The sequence below is a fragment of the Saimiri boliviensis genome, chromosome 5 (genome assembly GCF_048565385.1).
Source record: "Saimiri boliviensis isolate mSaiBol1 chromosome 5, mSaiBol1.pri, whole genome shotgun sequence".
Lineage (NCBI taxonomy): Eukaryota > Metazoa > Chordata > Mammalia > Primates > Cebidae > Saimiri > Saimiri boliviensis.
This window is the reverse complement of record NC_133453.1, coordinates 18,202,036-18,227,413: the sequence shown is the minus strand read 5'-3', so window position 1 is coordinate 18,227,413 and position 25,378 is coordinate 18,202,036. Positions and strand designations below refer to the sequence as shown.

At 40.0% G+C, this 25,378-nt stretch overlaps 1 pseudogene; it reads right to left on the bottom strand.

The window, feature by feature from the left end:
• Positions 1-19,516: 19,516 nt before the first annotated feature.
• Positions 19,517-20,061, bottom strand: LOC101040971 (ubiquitin-conjugating enzyme E2 L3 pseudogene; annotated as a pseudogene).
• Between the last annotated feature and the right edge of the window lie 5,317 nt (positions 20,062-25,378).

Genomic DNA, 25,378 nt, shown 5'->3' with positions numbered 1-25,378 from the left:
ACCTTGGAGGTTAAGTTTCAACATATGAATTCTGGGGGAATACAAACATTCAGAATATAGCAAACTTAATTTATGGTAGTTAAAAGTCTGCTCTCACATTCTGAATGGGTTGTGATTTTCATCATTACCATTATCATTGTCAACAATGACAACTACCACCACCACCACTCACTTTGGGTGGAAGAGCTTGGTTCAGGTTAAGGATAAGCCAAAAACACACATAATACTGAGTTAAGATGCAGACATTCTCTGACCTGATTCCACATGACAATATTAGGCAAGAGAAAATATTACCTTAGGAACTCAGTAATAAATCATATAAAGCCCTCTTCTTCAAACCCTTATCACTGCCTTTGTTCAGACCCTCACCATCTCTTGCTTGGAATTTATAGTACCTTGCTTGCTACTTTCCCAACCTCTGGTCTAATCCCAGTTGCATTATCCCTGGTACTGTAGCCAGAAGATTCTTTCTTTCTTTTCTTCCTTCCTTCCCTTCCTTCCCTTCTTTCCTTTCTTTCTCTTCCTTCCCTCCTTCCCTCCCTCTCTTCCTTCCTTCCTCCCTTCCTTCCTTCCTTTATTTCTCTCTTTCTTTCTGATGGAGTCTCTCTGTCATCTAGGCTGTAGTACAGTGGTGTGATCTTGGCTCACTGAAACCTCTGCCTTCCGGGTTCAAGCGATTCTCTTCCTTAAGCTTCCCAAGTAGCTGGGATTTCAGGTGTGTACCATCACACCTGGCTATTTTTTGTATTTTTAGTAGAGACGAGGTTTCACCATGTTGGCCAGGCTGCTCTCGAACTCCTGACCTCAAGTTACGTGGCTGCCTCAGCCTCTCAGAGTCCTGTGATTACAGGCGTGAGCCACCTCTCCCAGCCCATAAGGATCTTTCTAGTATGTAAATCTGATCATAATGCATCCTAATCTAAGCCACTTAAAGTTCTCTAATTTTCATGCGACAATGTCCAAACCACTAAATATAGAGTGTAGAGATCAGAGAATGCTCCATGCCTTGACTTTTTTCTGCTTGGATAGTCTCATCTCTAATACTGCCATCAAATGCCATCCCCTGTATATGTAAGCTATTTTTCGTCTTCACATTTTTAAAGTTGACTTTCCTTTAGCCTCGTAAACTCCTTCCCTTTTTTTTTTTGGTCTGGCTAGAGAATCATTATTCATCCTTTAATAGCCAGCTCAAAGTCGGTTCTTCCAAGAAGCCTTCTTTGATATCAGAGACAATTAAGAGTTTATTTTACTGTATTTCCATACTGCCTTTCTTCCATCTTTATACAAATCTTAAGACCAAAACAAATTATTAGGACATTGGGAGGCCTAGCACACTGGGGTTTGTACTTGGTTCACCTTGGTATCTTCTCCGCAAGGCTGAGTACAGAGTTGGTATTGATAGTTATTGAATGAGTGAAAAGACATATGTTATTTAAGATAATCTTTGAGTATAAACAACAAAAGTTTATTTTTGTGATGAGAAAGTCATCTTTTTTTGCCCCCTCCTGAGAATTCTTTTTCCGTGTACTTGGTGAGAATGGGATGGAGGGCTAGGAACAGAACTATGAGGGACAGAAGAGATGAAGGGAATTAGAATGAGACTGGAGTGCAGAAAGCAATAATTGAGACAGAAAGGAAGTGAAAACAAGGCGATTCCTCTTTATGTTAGTGTATCAGGCTAAGGTCCAGAGAGAAAAATTCCCCGTGGGTTTTCAGAAAGGAAGCTTGGGCTCCCATATGTGTCCGTGTAGCAAAGCAGTGTCTATCTGTCCCGGCTTCCAAGGGAGGAAAGGAGAACGTGTGAGGTCTCTCTGTACAAAGTTCAGAAGGAACTTGGGTATCCACGCTACAGCTGTCTCTACATTCTGTTTGTTTTCCTTTTCATCCTCCCTCCCAGCACTTAGGAACCTTCCTTTTCAGCCTGTTTGGCTGAAGATGACCAGAAAATATAACCTCAACAAAATCTTTGGGTCAAGGCCTATTCAGCCTTCCGTTGCTCCCAATCCAAGAGCTAGCATTTAATTGTCTTCCACTGGGGACCCATTTTGCCTGGGAACAGTGTGCAGTGTCTTGGTAGTGCTTCGTAGCCCTCTGGAAAGATGCTGGCTTTTCTAGTGGCAGGCGTGAGTGGCACGTAGGTGAATGGGCAGTAGTGCTGTTGGCCCCCCTGAACCTGGGAAAGTAGTTGTGGGAGAAGAGTTAGTGCTGTGTGATTTCACCCTTGATAATGCGAATACAGTCTGGAAAAGGTACTCTTGGACCATGCTCTGGCCTTAGGAAGAGAATGTCATGGTGGAGGCAAGAGAACATGGAGCCTGGCTGTCAAGATCATTGACACTTATCTTCCCAGGAAATTGTTCACCTGTAGTTAGCTCTGTGAGTGGAAGCTCCTCTTTCACAGTAGATTCTGTCTGGAGGTAGGCTAATGACTTGGCATAGCTCCTTTCTCTGTCCTGATATATCTGAACAATTGCCCTTTTTTCAGGCAATTGATAGGCCTGAAAAGGAATAAGGACAAATTGACATTTGTCCATATTCTAATTTCAAATGAGGGATAGTCCCCTTTCCTCACCTAGCTTCCAAAAAGCAGAGGTGAGCCAAGGCCTATCCCTCATTTGAAATTAGAATATGGACAAAAACTGATTAAATAAAATGTCCAAGGTAGGTGTGGTCAGTGCAATGAAAGCATTAGCATCAGGCCTGCTTATTATCCATGGAGGGGTATTTCTGAGAGGAGGTATCAGAAAGTGATAACAAGCAACTTGGGGGGTATAAAAAGAGACAAAGGTTGATGGTGTTCATAGGATACTTTTAGTTGCATTTTAGGGACTGAGAGACAGCAGTTCTATTTCAGCTGCTTGCTGATATTTCCTGCTTCCTTCTTTCACTGATATGGTAAGACTCTCCTTCCCCAAAGCACTGGTCTTGATGAAACTGTCTTCATTTTCTCCTTCTTACAGATAGCTCAGGTTTCTTCTCACAAAGGGAAAAAAAGAGAATTAAATATTAAAATATTCAAATGTATGGCTTATCCCTGGGATCACTAGACTCAAAATCTCCAATTAGTAGGACATTCTGACCAGACTATATTATACTTTCATCAGCTAGCCTGCTACACGTAGATGCAAGATCATATTTTCCTGGATGTTGGTATTTCAGAAGCTTTACTATTTCAAAAGTATTTCAGAAATGGGGATTCAATGAAATACATGCTCACACACAACACACATATGTATACACCAGTGTTTTTCATGATTAGGGTTGTATGAAGTAAAAGTAGGTAATTTCTCTCATTCATTTATGAAATATGTTTTGAGCATGTCTGTGAACTGGCTTTTCTGCTAGAAGCTGGGATACAGCAGGAAATAAGTCAGAGGCTCTTTATCTGCATGTGGTTCAAAAGCCAATATAACATCAGGCAAATAATGCAAATCTTTATTTACCTCTACAATACACCATTTCAATTTAATTTTTTTTCCTCTGTTTTCTGTCGTGGGAGTCCTGGGGGTCTTGGCAACTTTGCAGTTCTAGAACAAATGCGTGGAAGGCACAGTCAGGGATGTGTCTTAACATTGATTCATTTCTGCCAGACAACTGGATAAGTCAAGCGGTTTCTTGGGAACTTCTGTCTCCCTGACCATATTTATGAAAAAGCTGATACACATCCTAACCAGGAGACCCATTCTGTTGACTTTCAGCAGTGCCACAGTTCAGGAAGCATCTGTGGTGCTTTTGCCTATTAGCATTTTATGCTGTCTGCCCAGTGTCCATGGATATGATAGGAAGACCACCTGGTCAGAGGTGGCTTGCTCTGTCTCAGGGTATAATCCTGGCTTCTCTCTCCGTCTTGTTTATAAAGCTGCGTCTGTTCAGTCTCAGAGGAGAAGAGGACACCCGACGGCACTGCTGGCAGCTCTTAGTCACTCTGCAGAGTTCTGGTAATTTTCCTCTGTGAGAAAAGGGGCTGGTTGCCAGCCTTAGACTGTGATCTCTCTGCTGTTCCCTCCAGTGTCAGCTGATGAAATAAGGCCTTTTGATTTCCTTTACTGTTGCATTCTCTGGCAAAGAACCACCAGGGAAATGAGACTAGGAACTTTCAGGCTATCCCAGGCAGCTGAGAAATATTCATAGAAACAAAAATATTAGACTCATTAAATATTAGGAGTCAAATCGCAGTGATACACTAGTGCTCATGAATGTATTATATGTATGTAGAGTTGAACATACATTTGCACATGTATGTTTTTCTCCCCAAAAGATTGCATCAGTTAAGAAAGAATAATATTCTTTTTGCATTATCTTGGCTTCTCCTGGATGAAAAGCAAAAATGCCATTTAGCTCTTGGCCCAAATCCATTTCTCTTCTATACATTTTTGGGGCAGGGTTTTCTGGGGGAATGTGGGCCTTTCATTTCTTCTTTATATTCCTGCATTTCAATTATTGTAGAAGCCTTTCCTCTTGGAAGACATTGTGGACATCTGTGGGTTTAGGGTGTCTATATGCACCTTGGTTGTATTCTATGTGCACCTTGGTTGAGGTATTAAATCTCTCATATTTTAGATTTATGATTCTGGTGGGACCATTAATTATAGGATCCTCCTCCTTTCCTATAAGCCACACAGTATAGGCCTGGTTAATCATAAATTCCCATTCTTTGACCACTCTGATAGTACAGGTAAGAACCTGGTGCCTGAGCTGGACCAATCTTTCTTTAGGGTTCTTCTGTTTAGAGCTGGAGCTCTGAGAAGAACTCTTGCACAGGAAGCACACTGATTAAAAATTGACTTCACCACTGATGTTTGGCTCTGTGTCCCCATCCAAATCTAATCTTGAATTGCAATCCCCACCATCCCCCTGTGCCAAGGATGGGACCAGGTGGAGGTAACTGGATCATGGGGGTGGTTTCCCCATGCTTTTCTCGTGATAATGAGTGAGTCTCATGAGATCTGATGGTTTTATAAGTGCATTTCTTCTTCTTGCACTCATTCTCTCTTCTGCCACCCTGTGATGAGGTGCCTTCCACCATGATTGTAAGTTTCCTGAGGCCTCCCCAGCCATGCAGAACTATGAGTCAGTTAAACCTCCTTTCTTTATAAATTACCCAGCCTTGGATATTTCTTCATAGCAGTTTGAGAATGGACTAATACAACCACCATACAGAGAAAGTCTGTCTATGCCACTGAAGAGTACTTCCAAATAGAGAAAATCAGAGTGGGCTGGACTGAGAGGCAGAGATTTCTTCATTTATGTTTCTAGACACAGTCAGCAACTGAACTAAAAATGTCCTACCTAATTGGTAAGGTGAAGCAATGTGTTCCTTATATCATCTCTCTGTTTTAATATAACTTTGCTGATTGGAAAGGAGAAGGCAAAAAATTGAATCACCAGTAAAGAACTTGTCCATGTAACTAAAAACTACCTGTTTCCTCAAAATTATTGTAATAAAGTCAGATACTATATGACATTAGCAGAATAGAACATTGTTGCTATTGTGAGTTAATTTTTAAACTGATTATTATGAGTACATAGAAAAGTTGTTAAGTTTTGAATATTTCATTTTATTTTTTGAGATGGGATCTTGATCTGTCACCCAGGTTGGAGTGTGGTGGTTGGTGCAATCTCAGCTCACTGCAGCCTCCACCTCCCGTGTTCAAGCGATTCTCCTACCTCAGCCTCCTGAGTAGTTGGGTTATAGGCATGCACCACCACACCCCACTAATTTTTGCATTTTTAATAGTGCATGGGGTTTCACCATGTTGGCCAGGCTAATCTCAAACTCCTGACCTCAAGTGATACACTCACCTCAACCTCCCAAAGTGTTGGGATTACAGATGTGAGTCACCATGCCTGGCTGAACATTTATTTTATAAGCATCCACTTTACTGAGTGCTATAATTTTTCCACAGTATTTTTAAGTTGATTTCCTTGGGTTTCATCAGTAGATAAATATATTACCTGCAAATAACAAAAATTTTGTCTTTCTTATTAGTTATATCACATTTGTTTTTGTATATATCTTTTTCCATCTCTACTTTTAACCTACCTATATTATTTTATTTAAAGAGAAATTTTCAATAGCATATAGTTGGCTCTTTAAAAATTTATTTTGACAATCTCTCTCCTTTAACTGCTGTGTTTGTACAATTTTCATTTTATGTAATTATTGCTGTCTTGATTTGTTTTCTGTTTATTCTCCCCCCCCCCTTTTTTTGTTCAACTATCAAGATCCAAACAAGGTTCACACCGAATTTTTTTAAAAAATCTTTTTCTTATTGACTTGGAGGAGTTCTTTTTGTAGTCTGGATGCTAATTCCTTGCCAGGAGATATACTTCCTCCTTTCTCGGAGCCAGACTGCCTGAATTGCACACTTCATAATAATATGTCCTTAAACAAGTTACTTAGCCTCTCCTGCTTTAATTTTCTCAGGATTTAGATTGGGATAATAATAGTACCTACTGTAAAGAATTGTGAAGATAAAATGGGTTAATATATGGAGCACATGGAACTCTGTTCCACCAGTAGTAAGTCATAATAAATGCAAGCTGTCAATGTTGTTACTAATGTTATTGTGACCTCCCTCCCAGGTGAACAACTTTCTGACCCACCTTTTCCTTAAGGGTGCTGTCCTCTAGGAGTCCTAGCTCCAACTTCCTACTTGGTGTGGATCTGAGGACTTATCTCCAGTCCTCACACCACATGCAACTCAGAATCTCCAGGAATGAGAATGCCTTCAGGAGGACAATGTTCTCCATCACCTGGCATGCCTTTCCTGCTTCCTGTTCCTTTCTGGCCCTTACTTTTTAAAGGATGACTGTGAGCAAGTATTTGTTATTTTGCTCTGCAGTGTTTCTTCATCTTTTTTTTTTTTAAAATTCTCAGCTTTGGCTGATTTAAAAATACATATATTTTATATTCATAATTTTTACTTAACGTATAATGTTGCATTGACTTTAGTTTATATAAAATATCATTCTATAAAATATTATTCTATTACCTTTTGGCATTCATCCCTTAAAAAAAAGAGAATGAAGGAGAGGAAGAAAGAGGAAGAGGAAGAGGGAGAGAGAACGGAAGTGTTGCTTCATTGCCTGGGCTAGAATGCAGTCTAAAAATGGGTATTGAAAACCTCTTTTATGCTTAATAATGGAAACAGGAAAAATAATGAGGGAAGAAAATAACAAACAAGCAGCCAACCAATATTTCATTTAAACCTGTAAGTAGGTGTGATGTGGTACTGATAAGAGTGTATATTTTGTGTATTTAAAGTGGAGAGTTCTATAAATGTTTATTAAATTTACTTGTTCCAGATCTGAGTTCAAGTCTTGGATATCCTTGTTAATTTTCTGTCTCATTGATCTGTCTAATACTGATGTTGAAGTCTCCCACTATTACTGTGTGGGAGTCTAAGTCTCTTTATAAGTCTTACATATCTGGGTGTTCCTGAATTGGGTGTGTATATATTTAGGATCGTTAGCTCTTCTTGTTGCATTGATCCTTTTATCATTATGTAATGTCCTTCTTTGCCTTTTTTGATCTTTGTTGCTTTAAAGTCTATTTTGTCAGAGGCAAGAATTGCAACTCCTGCTTTTTATTTATTTATTTTTGCTCTCTGTTTGGTTGGTAAATCTTTCTCCATCCCTTTGTTTTGAGTCTTTGTGTTTCCTTGCATGTGAGATGAGTCTGGATGCAGCATGCCAATGGGTTTTGGCTGTGTCTTTTGATTGGGGGATTTAGTCGATTGAAATTTAGGCCATTTGATGTTAGCTGGCTGTTTTGCCCATTAGTTGATGTAAATTCTTCATTATATTGATGCTCTTTACTTTTTGGTGTATTTTTGGAAAGGCTGCTACTGGTTGTTCCTTTCTATGTGTAGTGCTTCTTTCAGAAGCTCTTGCAAAGCAGGCCCCGTGGTGATGAAATCTCTGAGTACTTGCTTGTTCACAAAAGATTTTATTTTTCCTTTGCTTGTGTAGCTTAGTTTGGCTAGATATGAAATTCTGGGTTGAAAGTTCTTTTCTTTAAGGATGTTGAATATTGGCCCCCACTCTCTTCTGGCTTGTAGGGTTTCTGCTGAGAGATCTGCTGTGAGTCTGATAGATTTCCCTCTTTCTCTCTGGCTACCCTTAGTATTTTCTCCTTCATTTCAACCCTGTTGAATCTGACGATTATGTGCCTTGAGGTTGATCTTCTTGAGGAATATCTTTGTGGTGTTCTCTATATTACTTGGAGTTGAATATTATCCTGGCTTGCTAGGTTGGGAAAGTTTTCCTGAATAACATCCTGAAGAGTATCTTCCAGCTTGGATTCATTCTCTTCATCACATTCAGGTACACCTATCAAACGTAGATTAGGTCTTTTCACATAGTCCCGTATTTCTTGGAGATTTTGCTCATTCCTTTTTATCCTTTTTTCTCTAATCTTGTCTTCTCATTTTATTTCATTTAGTTGGTCTTTGACCTCTGATATCTTTTCTTCTGCTTGATCAATTCGGTTGTTAAAACTTGTGCATAGTTTGTGAAGTTCTCATGTTGTTTTTCAGCTCCATTAATTCATTTATATTCCTCTCTAAATTGTCTATTCTCTTTAGCATTTTGTCAAACCTTTTTTCAAAGTTCTTAGTTTCTTTGCATTGGAATAGAACAAGTTCTTTTAAGTCACTGAAGTTTCTTATTATCCACCTTTTGAAGCTTACTTCTGTTAATGGAACACACTCATTCTCCATCAGCCCTTGTGCCATTGCTGGTGAGGAACTGCGATCCCCTGTAGAGGGAGAGGCATTCTGATTTTAGGTATTCTCAGCCTTTTTAGGCTGGTTTCTTCCCTTTGTTATAAATTTATCCATCTGTGATCTTTATAATAAGTGACCTTCTAATTAGGTTTCTGAGTGGACGTCCAACTTGTTGATTCCCAGCGCTGGAATCTGAGCAACCTACTGCGACAGCTGAAACAGTGGCATTAAGATTGACGGTGCTTTTCTGCCCTGGAATCTCCGATCTGGCTTCCTTCTTGAGTCTGTCCTTCAATCAGCTGAATAGGCAACTCTGCCTTCCCGGAGCTCCAAACGTTGGCCAAAAGGGGACCTAGTACCATTTACTCTGCACCAAGAACCGCCAAGCCAAGGAGCCAGCAAAACCGCCGTGCCAGCCACAAGAGTCATGCTGGCGACCCGTGGGGCTCCTCCACTGGGAATCTCCTGGTCTGTGAGCAACAAAAATTCATCTGAAAGTGTGGCATCCTCTAGTTCTCTGCGCTTTCACTGGGAGCTACAATCCCGAGCTGCTTGTGATCAGCCATCTTGGATCTCTCTCTGCCTATTTCCCCATTAAAAAAATTTATTGTTCTTCTTCTTTTTTTTTTTTTTTTTTTTTTTTTGAGACGGAGTTTCACTCTTGTTACCCAGGCTGGAGTGCAATGGCGCGATCTCGGCTCACCGCAACCTCCGCCTCCTGGGTTCAGGCAATTCTCCTGCCTCAGCCTCCCGAGTAGCCGGGATTACAGGCACGTGCCACTATGCCCAGCTAATTTTTTGTATTTTTAGTAGATACAGGGTTTCACCATGTTGACCAGGATGGTCTTGATCTCTTGACCTTGTTATCCACCCTCCTGGGCTTCCCAAAGTGCTGGGATTACAGGCGTGAGCCACCGCACCCGGCTATTGTTCTCCTTTTTACTCTGTTCTTTCAGATTCACTGAAATTTTTTTAGTGTTCTATTTTGATTATTCTACTGAGTTTTTGACTATGTCTGTTTGTATACTTTTTAATTTTTGCTTTAGTGATTGCCATATATATTCTTTACTTTTCATGGTGTATTTAGGATTAGTATCTTATTACTTTCTGGAGGATGTAGAAATCTACTACTATATAAATCTCTTTACCTTCTCATCTTTGTGGTCTATTTTTCATATGTGTTATATCTGTATACACTTTAAAATCTAATTATACAATGCTATCCATTTTCCTTTCAACTTTCATGCATATTTTAAAGCAATTAAGAAGACAAAAACAGTCATCTTCTGGACCATTGATCAATTCTGTTGGTTTTCCTTTATTCCTGAAGTTCCAAGTTGCCCTTTGGTAACATTTCATTCCGTTTGAAGTATTTTCTTTAGCATTTCTTTTAGACTGGGTCTACTTGCTACGTAAGTTGTCCTGACTCTTCATCTGATGGTATCTTTGTATATTACTCTCATTTCTGAAAAATATTTTGCTGGATACAAAATTCTTTTTTTTTTTTTTTAAATTTGAGATAGAGTTTTTTGCTCTTGTTGCCCAAGCTGGAGTGCAGTGGTGTGAACTCAGCTCACTACAACCTCTGCCTCCCGGGTTCAAGTGATTCTCCTGTCTCAATCTCGTGAGTAGCTGGAATTACAGGTGTGTGCCACCATGCCCAGCTAATTTTTTGTATTTTCAGTAGATACAGGGCTTCATCATATTAGCCAGGCTGGTCTCAAACTCCTGACCTCAGGTTTTCCATCCGCCTTGGCGTCCTAACATGCTGGGATTACAGGCATGAGCCACTGTGCCTGGCCATGGATGGAGAATTCAATGTTGTTTAATTCTTTTATTTTAGCACTTAAAAAGTTATTCCATTGCCTTCTGACCTCCATGAATTCTGGTGAGAAATCCATAGTCACTGGAATTGCTGATCCCCTGTATTTAGCAACTCTTTTTATTTTTCTGGCTGCTTAGAATATTTTTTTATTTGCTTTTAGCTTTCTTAAGTTTATGTTTTATCTGCACATGGATTTCTTTGAGCATAGTCTTCTTGGCATTTAATGAACTTGATCTGTAAGTGTTTGTCTTTGATCAAATTTGGAAACTTTTAAAATATTATTATCTCAAATACTTGTTCTGCACTATACACTGCTTCCTGTCTTTCTGGGACTAGAATTACATGCATATTAAGTTTTTTGGTATTATCTTACAGGATTCTAAGGCTTTGCCTATTTTAAAAAATACTATTACTCTTTCTTCAAGTACATCAGTTCTGTCATCTGTTCTATATTAAATCAACTCTGTGAATATTTTACTTCAATCATTGTGTTTTTAAGTTCTTTGTTATATCTTGTCTCTCTATTGAGATTGTCTGTCTTTCCATATGCTTCAAGAGTTGTTATCCTGCTTCTTAGAGTATGCTTACAATAGTTGCTTTAAAGTCTTTGAAAATTACAACATTTGTGTCATTTTGGGATTGACATTTATTTTCTTTTCCCTTCTGAGATGCTGAGATTATTCTAGCTCTTTGTATATTGAGTGCTTTTAGACTGTATCATGAAGCCTTTTGAATATCATATTATGGGGCACTGAGTTTTGTTTAAATCTAATGGAGAATATTATTTTGTTTTCCTTTCTTGTTTTTAGTTCATCAACCTGCCTGGGTTGAGACTGCAAGTTCCTATCCATTTCTGTAGGCTGTGGTTTTGAGGCAGTTCATTTTCAGTCTTTGTAAGACTATTCATATCTGTTTTGTATGTTCACCATCCAGTCTTGAATCTGGAAGTGGTCCATTCTGCGGTCCAGTTCTCAAACTTTAGAAAACTCAAAGCCTTTGAGAATTAGTTTAAGGTATGATGTTCTTGAGCTCCTGCTCTCTCATTACCTGCTACTAGGGATGTCTCTCTCCCTTGGACATCTGACTAAACAGTTGGAACTTATTTCCCTGACTCTGTTGCCAATTCTTATAATTGCATAGCCCTTGGTGGCTAAGTGGTTAAATAATGGGAAGAAAGAAAGCAGTGGGGATACCTCCCTCTTGCCACTCTTGGAGCCATGCTTCTCTGGTCAGAGACTAGAGCTCTCTTCCTGTTGAGTGTTAGGAGCCTGTATGGTGGGCTTAGAGTGTTTATGTGTGTATTGAGCATACACTTTTAGGTTTTAGACTGCTTTTGAGTCCAGGCTGGGAAAAACGAGAATACATGTGATACCTAAACCACTTCAGTGATACTTTGAGAGCTTCTTTTTCCCCATAATCCTCCTGATTCCATTTACTTTCCAAAGTCTTCAGAAAGGAGTTCTATGTACCTTTTCTCCTGTTTTAAATTTTATCCAGTAGATAGACATATTCATCTTAATAAGAACTATAATCTTCTGTTACTTCTTTTAATCAGAAATAAATTGTGATCTTAAGGTAATTATTTGTTTCAATTGAAGGATAATTGGAGAACCTGAAATTAAAAGTCCTTTCATCTCTTCAAAGGTTCCTTTGAAACCTTCAAGTCTTATAATTTTAATTTTTCTAAAAACGCAAATTAGTATTTATTAATTTGTTCAACAATTATTTGTCTGGGTATGCTATAGGTGCTGAAAATACAGCACTTACAGAATTTATGATCTAGGTTAATTTACCCAAAGTAAAATTGTGTAGAGTTTGTTAAATAATACTACCATTTACATTGATCCTGCTGCTTTGTTCTCACCTGGTACTAAAACATATTGGAGTGACAACTGTGGTGCTTTTAAGGAATAAAGAAAGCCTGTTGTTGCAAAAGAGAATTAGAGAAAGGAGACTAGGGGATGAGAAAAAGAAGCAGACAAACTCAAAAATGATAAGAAGAAACAAAGTTAATAAAAGGAAACCTGTATAATAATGACAGAAAAGATATTGTGGGAGAAGAGGAAAGGATGATTCATAAGAAAAAGAAAACCTTCTTTTCATCTAGTAATTTAAGATTTAACTCTCCAATTCATATCAGTAAATTTCCCTATCTAGTTATTTTCATGAGTGAGAGAAATGAGAAGTCAGTGGAGAAAATGAGGGCTCTAAGATGTCCCATTTTATGCGTCTTACAGTGGTTTTCTTTTAGCTGAGATTTAGCACAAAGTTTTCTTTTTATTATATCTTTTTGGATAGATATAACCTGTGCCTGTTCAAGGACCTCCTTGCTGTTTTTTTAAGGGTGAGAGAAGGAAGAAATCAAGGGAATGTGTTTTGTTCTATCACATGCTTGGGGAAGTGCCTGACTGCTCTGTGGATGTTTCTGCCTAATCACCTACATTAGGAGGGTGGCACCATCTTAGCCACAGCCCTGCAGGCAGAATGGAGCACCATACCTCCATGCCATCTTTTCTAGATGGAATATATCCTTAAAAATGATAAAAGTTTAAGCATCTCTTTGACGCAGGGTTGGATAAATATCTAATGGAGGGAAACAGGATGTTTGTTTTCTTCTTTAACTATCCACATCTCTTATACCTTCCAAGAGTTGGAAAAGGTCTTTGAGAAGAGGCTTCCCCATATAGAATGCTCTTACTACTCAGTCTCTTAATCCCCTTCTAGGTCCCTTCTAATCCCACTGTGCACAGCCCTCAAACTTCTTTCTCAGGAAAATCTACTCTTCCCTGTGTGAATCTTATTGGGCCTGTCTCTATTTTGTGAATTCTAGTGAAAGTTTATGATGGATGCTAGAGGTTGATTTCCTCACGCCGTTATCAGCCCCAAGTCAGGAAGGGAAGTACAAGTTCAGTGAATTGATGGGAAGATGGGGAATGTTCCAGTTCTGGTTTAATCTCTGCCAGCAGGAGCTCCGGGTGCCTTTTAAGTATACCTCACCAAAGAAGTAAGTATATGTGTGTGTATTTCTTTTTAACAGCACAGTCTAGTCTTATATAAGGAGAACATTGTTTCCCTTATCATTAAAACTTTAACTCTTCTCTTTGCTAAATAACGAAGTTAACACTATTTCTCTATAGAGATTTGGCTCTTGTGCCTGTTTATCTTAAAGAACTTCCAAGGAGCTGAGAGTGGTTGTGTGAGCCCTCTGAAACAAGTGGAATCAACCTTGAAGACATTATTTCTGATTCTCAACTTTCTCCTCTGATTGAAAGGGGTAAGGGGCTCAGTAAATTCTGACAAGAATTTTTGATTTGCGGGCACATCTGCATGTATAAATCGTATAAACAAGTTGATTGACCCATTCATTTAAGAGAGTAAAATATATATTTAGTAAAAGATACATTCCAGATTCATTCCTTCTTCAACTGCATTGCTGTAAACCACTCACTTAAAAGGTAAAAGATCAATTTGGGTAGTTGCTGTCATATAGATAGGACACCTTTCTTCTAACTATTCTTTTCCCTCTTTGGTAGTGGCCATAGTGGGTATTATGTAATCTAAAGTGATTCAATTGACCAATTACTATGATATTGTATTCCTAAACTTTTCAAAATGCGAAGGTTGAGCAATCACTTTTAGGAGTTATCAAGGGATCATTTTATCAGTCTATTGGGATCCAGGAGAGAAAACGCTGTCTCTCAGACATGTCACTTGATTATTAGCTTCACCTGAAGGAATACAGTATCCCTCTCTAATAGTCAGCCAAAATACCATGTGGGATCATTTAGCTACGTGATATGCAGTCATCCTCTGTTCTGTGGATGGACTTTAATTTCTGGACCTGCAGCTGTTGTCATACCTTACAGGTAACTATGGTAACGGACACTGTGCTCACGAGCTCTGTGCCTACCATTATCAGAGATGTGATAGTCTTGTCAACTACAATTAACTGGGATTTTTTTTTAGGTGGATGGATTTGTAAGGCAATTGACGTCAGCCTTTCCAGGGTGCAAATAAAAACATTTTGGAGGTGGAAAAAAAACAGACTTGATTTTAAAATTGTGGCATTTACTGAGATTGGCAGCTAAGGGAGAGAAATTCAAATGAGGAAGTATCAGCCTGGTCCGCCTCAGTTCTTTCAAAGACAGGGAGCTTGTCAACATTTCTGTATGAAATTTGAGCCTATGACCTTAGACATATCTATTTGCAAAACTGCTATTTTTTTCTTGCATTATCTAGAGTGAGAGCGTCCCAGAGATTTAAAATGGTTATACAATAATTTGGACAATCCTGAAGATGCCTTTTTTATCAGCCTTTCTAATGAGTTGTTTGCAGTTTTATTTCTCCAGAGTTTGTGGTGAAAAGTAGTCTGGTTATTTACCTTGGAAACTCTATTTAATGGTATTTTGATTTGTCGGAAATCCTCAGGCAAGGGAATAGGGCTTCAAAAGAACTCTTCTGGGTATATTTAGCACCGTGGTAGAGTTAGGAGAAAAGTTTGTCTTGGTGACTGTTGTGAAAAGCTAAAATGTGCTCAGGAAGAAATTTCAGGAGATTCAAAGTTTGTAAGCATTTACTGAGCACCTGTGAAATTTCAGGAGATTCAGTTTGTGAGCATTTACTGAGTACCCATCTATACCCTGAATAGTGCTAGGTATTTTCACATTTATTTCTGCACTTAAGAATTTGGTATCTTTATTAAGGTAAAAAGAACTCTTACAATTACACTTGCACACATACAAGTGTATATGCATGTGTGTGTATATGTGTGTGTGTGTGTGTGTGTGTGCATGCATGTATGTATAAAACATATGTACTTTTCGACCCAAGGAAACAAAGAATAAAAAAATGACCCTGATTCATTGAATATGAATAGTACTTGATAAAGAAAGAAACACAAAAAGAGAGTCATGCCAATATTAGAATGATTTTATCCTGTCAATCAGGGGGCTGTTACCTCTAGTACTTTATTTTCTTCCCAGAGTGGCATCCTCTTTGTTGATGTGGTAGGCCATTTCACCACTTCTTCAAGGTGGGAATTTTTTTCAGTGATGCTTGTTTTCTGGCAATTGAATTTTTCTCACCTGAGGTGTTGCTCCAGGAAATTTGCACCAGGTCAGTGATTAATTAAAATCTTCAGTCCCAGGTTGTGCTTATTTAACTGTAAAATCTGAAACTACTTGATGTTTTTTGGAGTTTAACCCTGGGGTCAGAAGAAATCAGGAATTGGGCCTCATCAGATCCAGACTGACAGACACACAGAAATGTCATTTATGCTTTAGGACCCTGCTGTAGAAATTTCTAGGAAGCTACTTTAGGTTAAAAGAATGTTAAGTTTGGAGTTGCGGGACTTGGATTTGGAATCCTGCTTCTGCTTCTTACTCTCTTTGTGGTCTGGGGAAGATTTTCATTTTTTTTTTCATTTTCTAATCTCATACTGAAAAATGTGGTCAATCTAAACATAAAATGAGATAGAGTAGGTGCAAGATTTCTGTAAACACTAAAACAGTTTTGCAAAACTCACTATGGGGAGAAATTAGAAAATACTATCTTGGATCAGAAAAGGAAAAGGAAGACAAAATGATTGATATTGGAGTCGATTTTTTTTTGCAATGCTTCTTTGGACAAAATATATACAATGGAGACAAAACATACTGAACCTTATTTTGCACTCTGCCAGTTGGGGGATTGGATGAAGAGATTGAGAAGGATCTACAAAGTGAGGCTTGAGTGTGTTGATGCACTTTGATATTTTGGACACAACAATATCTTTGGTGGGGTGATGTTCTATGGGTTGGGCAAAGGAAGCAATAATGACACTGCTGATTTTTGAGAATTTACTATGTAATAGGCACAGGGTGGAATGCTTTCCAAAAATTCCTTTGTTTATTGCTTACAACAAATCTATGCAGATGGACGCTTACTGCCCTGTGCCACATGCAGGAGACCAGAGTGTAGAGAGGTTAACTAGCTTGCTCAGGGATCTCTCTGTAGGTAGTTGCAAACAGAATGCAAGCCCATAGAGGAGACCCCAGTCACCAGTGCTTCAAATAAACATACTCTGAATTGAGTTGAACAGAACAAAATTACAACTTTCTATAAAATAGTGTATTTATTATTTCCTTACATATTAATAATGAATAATTTTGCAAGTTCTGATACTAGGGCCTGGAGATACAAAAATGAGCACCCAAAGTCTCTGCAGCTTCTAGTCTACTGGAGAGGACTGGTACATATGAAATAAATTCTTAAATAATCAATAAGTTTATTATTAAATACAAGTGTGATAACTACAGCATGAAGGAGTAGGGGCATCCTGATTTTGGGCACAGAGGGTCATGATGTAGCTAAAGGGTTAGGTCAGGCTTGTTGGAGAAAGTGACATTAAAGACAATCTTGAAGGACTGGAGTAGTAAGATGAATATACATAGTTATAATCCAATTTTCTATTGTCTCCTCAAATACACATTTTTCTTTGTTTGTTTGCTTGATACAGGGTCTCGCTGTGTTGCTCAGGTTGGAGTGCAGTGATGCAACCATGGGTCAGTGCAGCCTGGACCGCCCTGGCTCAAGTGATCCTCCCACATCAACCTCCTTAGTAGCTGGGACCACAAGTGTGTGCCACAATGCCCAGCTAATTATTTTATTTTACTTTTTCGTAGAGACAGGGTCTTTCTATGTGGCCCAGGCTGGTGTCAAACTCTTGGGATCAAGTGATCCTGCTGTATCAGCCTCCCATAGTACTAGGATTACAGGTGTGAGCCACTGCCTGTATCCACATCTTACAAACAATTCTTCAAAACTCAGCTCAAATGTGGCTTCTTCAAGGCTCTCCCAGCTGGACATAACCTCCTCTTCTGAAGTCCAGGAATTCTATTCTTAGTGAACACTGACTGTGTGCATACTCTGTGCTAAAGTTTCTAAATGCTTTAAATGGGTAATTCATTTGGCCCTTACAGCACCCCTCCAGTAGTTCCGACTGCCACCATTTTGCAGATGAGAAAACTGAGGGGGCCACAATAACTTGACCCCAGTTCCACAGACCCAGGATTCAAAGCCAGGCAGTGCTGTGCAACCCAAGGGAAGAGGGTCTCAGCCTCTCGGCCACGAAGGCTTTGGTCTCTGTGCCTCTGACGCAGGACTTAGGCTTTCTCGCTGGCATTAAACTGCTTTTGGGAGGCATGCTCTTCCTTGCTGAACTGTAAGCTTTTTATTGAAATATAATTTATGTACAACAAAATACACAGATTTTAAGCCACTATCCTTAAGTTATGAAACTTTTTTCACTTGGGAAAGTTTCCTCGAGCTCTTTTCTAACTAAGACCTCACTGGCCCGTTCCACCCCAGGCAACTACTCTGCTGAGTTCCATGCTCAGTGTATTAGTCTGTTTTCATACTGCTATAAAGAACCGCCTGAAACTGGGTAATTTGTAAAGAGTTTTTTTTTTTTTTTTTTTTTTACGAGTTTATCTGATGATAAATTCTAAGGTCATTTTTATCTACAAAAAAAGGCAGTCAAAACAATATAAAACACATTGAAAGGATATTACTGAGTGAGCTTCAAGTGGAGCTTGACTCTGCAAAGGCTGTGAGTCCAAAGGGAGAGGGAAGTCCATCTTGTTCCCGGGCTGGGCCGGCTGCTGTGGAGGAAGAGCCAGAAGGGGCCCCGGCAACCCCGGACTGGTGCTTTAACTAGCCAAGTCTTGCCAATTCCAATCTTGCAAAGGGTCAAAGTGTGCCAAGGGAAGACTGTGGCGGGGCTGCTGCACAGAGGAAGTGGAGAGTAAGCTCCGTGGCACATTCAGATGGAGCTCGGTGACAGATGAGCTGGAAATTTCAAATGGACATTCTGGCGGTAGCTTTGCCTGCAAGGACCAGCAGATCTTCTAAAATGGCTGCAGAGAGGAATGCCAACCTGGGACCGAAGGAGCCCTTCTGGCGAGATTCATCACACACAGTGTGCACAGCATCCTCCTAACTAGCAGGCCCCCCCTTTCAGGGCCACTACAGATCTGTGATTATAGGGTTTCTCTGTGCAGGCCAGGCCAGAGGTCAGTCACACACACTGACATCAGGGCTTGCCCAATTAACTAATGTTACTGTGGTAACATCAGCTGGAGTTTCACACAAGAACTGGGGAGATGGACTGGAAGAGGGGTGTAGCTGTTTGCTTGTTTTTAAATTTTTAAAAAGGATATTATAAACTGGAATCAGAATTTAAACCAGCTCCCACACTGGGCAACAGTCCCACACATGTGAGAAAAAGCCACCAGGACCCCCAGGGCTGTCTCTTCTTCTTTGTGGAGGAGGCGGAGCCCGGGTCTGGGGAAGTAAGTAAGTGAAAAATAAACTGCCAAAAAGTGGGAGCGGCAAGGGTAGGGAAGAACGGGTACCACAACTTTTTTTTCACTTTTTTTTGTATAAACCTTATGGGCTAAATGTAACTTGAAGATTTTGGATAAAATTGGACAAGAAAAGAAACACCATTGTTTTGAAGTAGATTGTGCAGCAATTTTTTAAAACAAAGAGAGCAGAACTAGAACATCTTAAATTTTTAAATCCTTTCTTTACAGGTTACCTAGACCACTTTAGATTAAGAAAACTGTAGAGCCGGGCCCGGTGGCTCAAGCCTGTAATCCCAGCACTTTGGGAGACTGAGGCAGGTGGATCACACGGTCGAGAGATCGAGACCATCCTGGTCAACATGGTGAAACCTCGTCTCTACTAAAAATACAAAAAATTAGCTGGGCATGGTGGCGCGTGCCTGTAATCCCAGCTACTCAGGAGGCTGAGGCAGGAGAATTGCCTGAACCCAGGAGGCGGAGGTTGCGGTGAGCCGAGATCGTGCCACTGCACTCCAGCCTGGGTAAAAAAAAAAAAGAAAAAGAAAAAAGAAAACTGTAGAAAGTTAGTAACTGCCCCAAGCGAATGCCAGGCAGTGGCACGTGTCAATTTCCAGAGTCCTGCTTTGCGGGGTGTCTGTATGCACTGCACGGGGTCTCTGCTCACACCTGCTGGAACCAATCGTGGCAGATTTTAGTCCACAGGTCGCTTTTCCCCATATTTCTTTGTAAACTCTTCAGCATTCTTACAGAATTTTTTACGGTCCTTAGAGTATTCCTCAGCTAGGTCAGCCCGAAGTGGGTGCTCGGGCTGGGAGTCATTCACCAGTGCTATGAGGGACTGGATTACTTGGTCGGTTTTGGTTGCTGGCTTCCAATTTTCAGCACTAATTACTGGGAGACAGACCTGCCCCTTTTCATCGATGTTCGGGTGATAGATCTTCGTTTTAAATGTGATCTTTGGTGGTTTGAATGGGTACTCTGCTGGAAAGTTGATTTCAATTCTGAAGGCCCCCTTATCATATGGAGGGTTGTCAGGAACAATAAGCCCTTGCCAAGTCAATAAATTACCTTCATCAACCTGGATGTTACGGAAGTTTTTCATTCCACATTTGCGGATTTCTTCAAGCTCCTTCATCAGCCTCCTGCTGGCCGCCATCTTGGATTTGGTCAGTAAAGAGGTTTAATTGACTCACAGTTTAGCATGGCTGGGAGACCTCAGGAGATTTACAATCATGGTGGAAAATGAAGGGGAAGCAAGGCACCTTCTTCACAAGATGGCAGGAAGGAGGAGTGCAAGCAGGGGAAATGCCAGACCCTTATAAAACCATCAGATCTCATGAGACTTACTCATTATTACAAAAACAGCATGAGGGAAACTGCCACCATGATTCAATTACCCCTACCTGGTCCCACCCTTGACACATGGCGGGTATGAGGATTACAATTCAAGATGAGATTTGGGTGGGGACACAGAGCCAAACCATATCACTCATAGTTGTTGTTGTTGTTTTTCTGATCTAGAACATCATATTAATGGAAGTATACAGTATGTATTATTTTGTGTCTGGCTTCTTTTGTCCAGCATGCATTTTTGAGATTCATCCACTTCGTTCCTTTTTATGCAGAGTAACTCTCCGTCTTTAATCTCCTTACAGACGAGGCTTGCCTAATTTTGTATCCACCACTGTACTTAGAACCAGGATGATATTAAACATACTTATCAATGAGATGATGTGAGCACACATCAGAACAGATATTGGCCTGGGTGCTGCAGCAGGATCTTGTGCCAGAAATTAACCTTTAGTCATTGGATTGTGAGAAAATGGGGACCTGATGGAGATGCCATAGGAACAGGGATGGCCAGGGCTATTGAGGGTGGTGATGGAACTCTTGGAGGCTTGGGACAGTGACTGACAACGAGCCTGGGAAATTTCACTGTTTTAACAGTTGGTACAGTCATGGTAGTGTGTGCTGCTGAATATCAGCTCTGCTTAACAAAGTGTATCTATATTTACATAAAAATATATTCATTAGATATTTGTTTATTGAATGGGTGAATAACTACAGATTAAATGTAAATTGAGGATACCTGCTTGACATCATTTAAAATTAGAATTGATCTGCCTTGCAAGTATTTTGAAATACTTTGGTTTTATTAGTAGTTGCATGATATAGGTTGTTACATCAATTTTAGAGCCTTTTGCTAGGTAGTAGCATTTGGTTCAAAGTTGATGCCTACTCATGGGATCAAAGACTGTTGAGTGACCAATAAATGCTGCAAAGTTTTAATTGAGTTCCCAAATATGACTGGAAATCATAGAAAAAAGAATCAGGACATTCAGAAGAAGAATGAGTACCTAGGAGAGTACCGGCACAGAGTGAAGGCTCGAAGCTATTTGTTGAACAAATGATGATGTGACTGACTACTTGTGTTGTATGCATTCTGAAAAGAAAGAAGTCAATAGGAGTTAGAGTATCCAGAGGACACTTCCTGGAGAAAGTGGATTGAAGGAAGGGACATAAGAATGAATGGGCTTTAGATAGGAGAGCAAGAAGAGTGGATGGCATGAACAAAGGAAGGGCATGAGACCTGCAGAAGACGCCTGATGCTTTTGCCTACCCAGCACCCTTCTCCCTCCTTTTGGAGGACTCAACTACACTTTACTCATTTCAGGCTTGGGGGCACTGTCAATCAAGGAACCTTGTCTTCACTGGATAAGAATTGGATGGGTGATCCCAGCTACACTGGTAAGAAGCTCCATCCCCAGCATGTGGATCTCACATGGAGTTACCCAGGGGATTATAGTCCAACCAATGAATCCTGATGGCAGTGCCCTGAACAGACAGTCCTTTGGTTCCTGCTACCTGGATCTCCAGAGCTGATTCCTGGGTTTCTTGAGTTTTGACCTGTCTGCTTTTCCTTTATTTCTGTGAGCTATTCCATAGCCTGTCAATATTTTTTATTTCTCTCTCTCTTTTTTTCATTTAATATAGCTAGAGTCCATTTCTGCTTCTTGCAATAAACAAACCCTGACTGATTGCCCAGTGTCCAGCTTCACAGCCCCTACCAACTTTTCAGGATGTGCTGACCAGTCACTAGCTGATACAGAATACTTTTGAACGTGTACTTTAGAGAACAGAATTCCCTGCTCTTTCCTTATGAGCAGAACATGTTGTCTCACTACTTGAGTCATAGCCTGAGATGTCTGGAAATTGAATGCTTCTCTTTATGACTCAGTTTCACCTTTTGCTATGCATGACTCCCCAAGAGGTTCTACTTTGAAGGCTTCCGTGAAAATTCAGAGATGATGCTATAGACTCTTAACAACAAGGACACAATCATATTGTTATTTTTTTAAATGTGAAGATTCTTAGTTTTATAGCTGTGACCAGTGGGTGTCTTGTGATTTTCATCTGGTTTCATCTACATGTTTCTGTCCCAACAAAAGTAAATATTTTCCTCTCTCCAGCTCCCTTTAATGGATACAACTATTATTGGGGTGTTGCTCTCCATTCTTCTTTTTTATCCTCTGCTAACTTTTCCACTAGTTTCATCTCTTGCTTCTTACTCAGAACACTTCAAAGTTTTCTTCTGATGAGTGCTAATTGAACTATACTCATTTTTTCTCATGCATCCTGGGGAGAGTAACATTTTTCTCCCCAAGGGAAAATGAAAACATGACAGAAGGCTGAGTAGCTATTATGTAAACAAGAGAGAAATCACAGAACAGACTTCAGTGCCTTTTTACAAAAGGAAAGCGGAAGGGAGATGAGCAATTCAAGTCCAGGGTCTGGCCACGTGGACTACCCTTTTTCAAGGATAGCACGGTATGAGAAAAAAGGAGGGCCGGTCTCAGAGGAAGTGCATGTGGGATGGCTGTGCAAGTCCTGTTGCTGTAGTCTCTGTAGACTCGAGGATGAATGGGAAAAGTCCTAAAGAATTTGTACCTAAGAATTTGTGTAAATTTGAGAGACTTTACTCAAAATTGAAATGAAATTTATCTTGCCAAATAAATAAATGGAATTCTCAACTATTTTATTATGATTTTCTGGTTGATAATAAGTACATTTATCAGGTAGAAAATAAGCATTAGCTTGGGGAAGGAAAACTTGCCCTTAGGACTTCAGTGCAAACACCATATCCGTCAGTGCCTTGACAAGTGTCGACCATGTCCTTCACTCTTGTTTCCTCTTCTTGTCATTGATCTAATTCAAGCCTTCACCATCTCCTGGCACAGTTTTCTAGTGGTCTTCTTTTCTTGTTTCTGCCTCCTCCCCGGCTTCTTCTCTCTGCTTCCACAATAAGCAAGACCTGGTCACGTCAATCCCCTGATTAAAAACCTTTGATGATACTCCTTTGTCTGCAAGACCAAATCGACTCTTCACAGTGACAATTAAGACTCCACTGTGCTGGTCCACGTGCCTCTCCAGTCCCATTTCCTGCTACTTGCCTCCCTTCCTCCTGCATACCAGTCTATGTGCTGCTCTGCAAACACGCCAAGCACCGTAAGGCCTCTGCGACTTCGCTTGTCTGCTATTCTCTGTGGTCTCATCAAGTTTTCTCCAGAGAAATCTCTAAAAGACCAACATTCAATGTCAAGAATCTCTCCCAGAAGAATCATGTTTTCCTCTGTGCATAATTAGCTTTCTGTTCATACTATGCAAATGGCACATATTATATCAGTGGAGTCCAGTAGACATATAACATGAGCTGCAAATATTTAAACATTTTTGGTAGCCACATTAAAAAACAAAAAGCAACCCGTGAAGCTAATTTTAAGAATATACTCAACACACTATATCAAACATATCATTTCAATGTCTATATTAGTCAGAGAAAGAGAACCAAGGGTGTGTGCGTGTGTGTGTGTGTGTATGTGTGTGTAAAATTGATTTACTGTAAGGGATTGGCTCACATGATTGTGCATATCAAATCCCAAGAGATGCAGAGTAAGTTGACCCAGGAGAGCCAGTGGTGGTGTTCCAGTCTGAATGCTGCCAGGGTCGAGACTCAGGGATAACTAATGTTTCAGTTCTAGTCTGAAGGCAGGAAACAGCTCATGTTCCAGTTTAAAGGCTGCTATTGACTGAATGGTTGTGTCCCTACCCAAACTTGTATGTTGAATTCCTCACCTCCAATGTGATGGTATTAAGAGGTCGAGCCTTTGGTGGGTAACCAGTGCCCATATGAAACAGACCCTGGAGAGCTCTCTAGCCCCTTCCACTATGCTAGGGCATAGCAAGAAGACAGCAATCCATGAAACAGGAACCAGGGCCTCACCAGAAACCAAATCTGCCAGGGCCTTGGACTAGTCAGTCTCCAGAACCTTGACAAGTAAATTTCTGTTGTTTATAAGCCACCCGGTTCATGGCATTCTGCAGCAGCTCAAACGGACTAAGACAAAGGCCATCAGACAGGAGGAATTCTCTCTTACTTGGTGGAGGGTCAGCCTTTTTTGTTCCATTCAGGCCTTCAACTGATTGGATGAGGCCCACTCACATTATTAAGGACAACCTGCTATCCTCAGTCTACCCCTTGCAGGTTAATCGCATCTGACATTCTCACAGAAACAGCAAGAATAATGATTGACCAAATGTCTAGTTACCATATGGTCTAGTCAGTTGACATGTAAATGTAACCATCACAAACATGTAGTCAATGTGAAACTTATTATTGAGATATATTGTGTTATTTTTTTGAATAAATTATTTGAAATCTGGTATGCGTTACACACTTATAGAACATCTCAGTTCACTGTGGCTACACTGCAAGTACTCAGTAGTGATGTATGGCTAGAGGTTACTCTATTAGGCAAATAGCACTACTGATAGGTCATTGTATACTGTCTCTCCTGTTCAGCTATGGATTTCTTGAGGGATATCCCTTATTTATCTTTTGTTGCCTGATATATAATCCCACTTGGGGAACATAGCAGCTGAGTAAATATGTGCTGAGTGGAAGAATTATTTCTAAAAGTCTTGGAAATCTGTGAGTGTTGGGCCTACAAATGAACCATTGTATTTCCTTTCTTTGTCAAATTCCCTTAGTGATCTCAGGGAAGGCTATAAAATGGTGTTCAACAATTCCCTTAAATCAGTTGCCAAATGGTCCGTGGGATGGTGCATAATAGAAGTGGCCTGAAAGGAAGATTGGTTGCACTGTTCAAATTTCACTTGGCTGTCGTAAAATTATTTTAATCATTTGAATACATTATGCCTGCTATGGTGGGATTGTAATTGTACATCTTTTGGGTTTTTGATCATAACATGGACCAGATGAATCCACTATGCATGTGTGATCTAAGCTATTATGGAAGGCATCCCTAAATGTGTTCAGGAAAAGTGAAAGTGGGAGGGAACAAGGGATTGGTTAAATTCAGTTACATTTGGTTGCCATTTTGGAATTTCTGCAGAATTAGTAACCCATACTGCATAATAGGTATACAAATTGATTCTGTGTAACAGGGTAATGAGGGAAA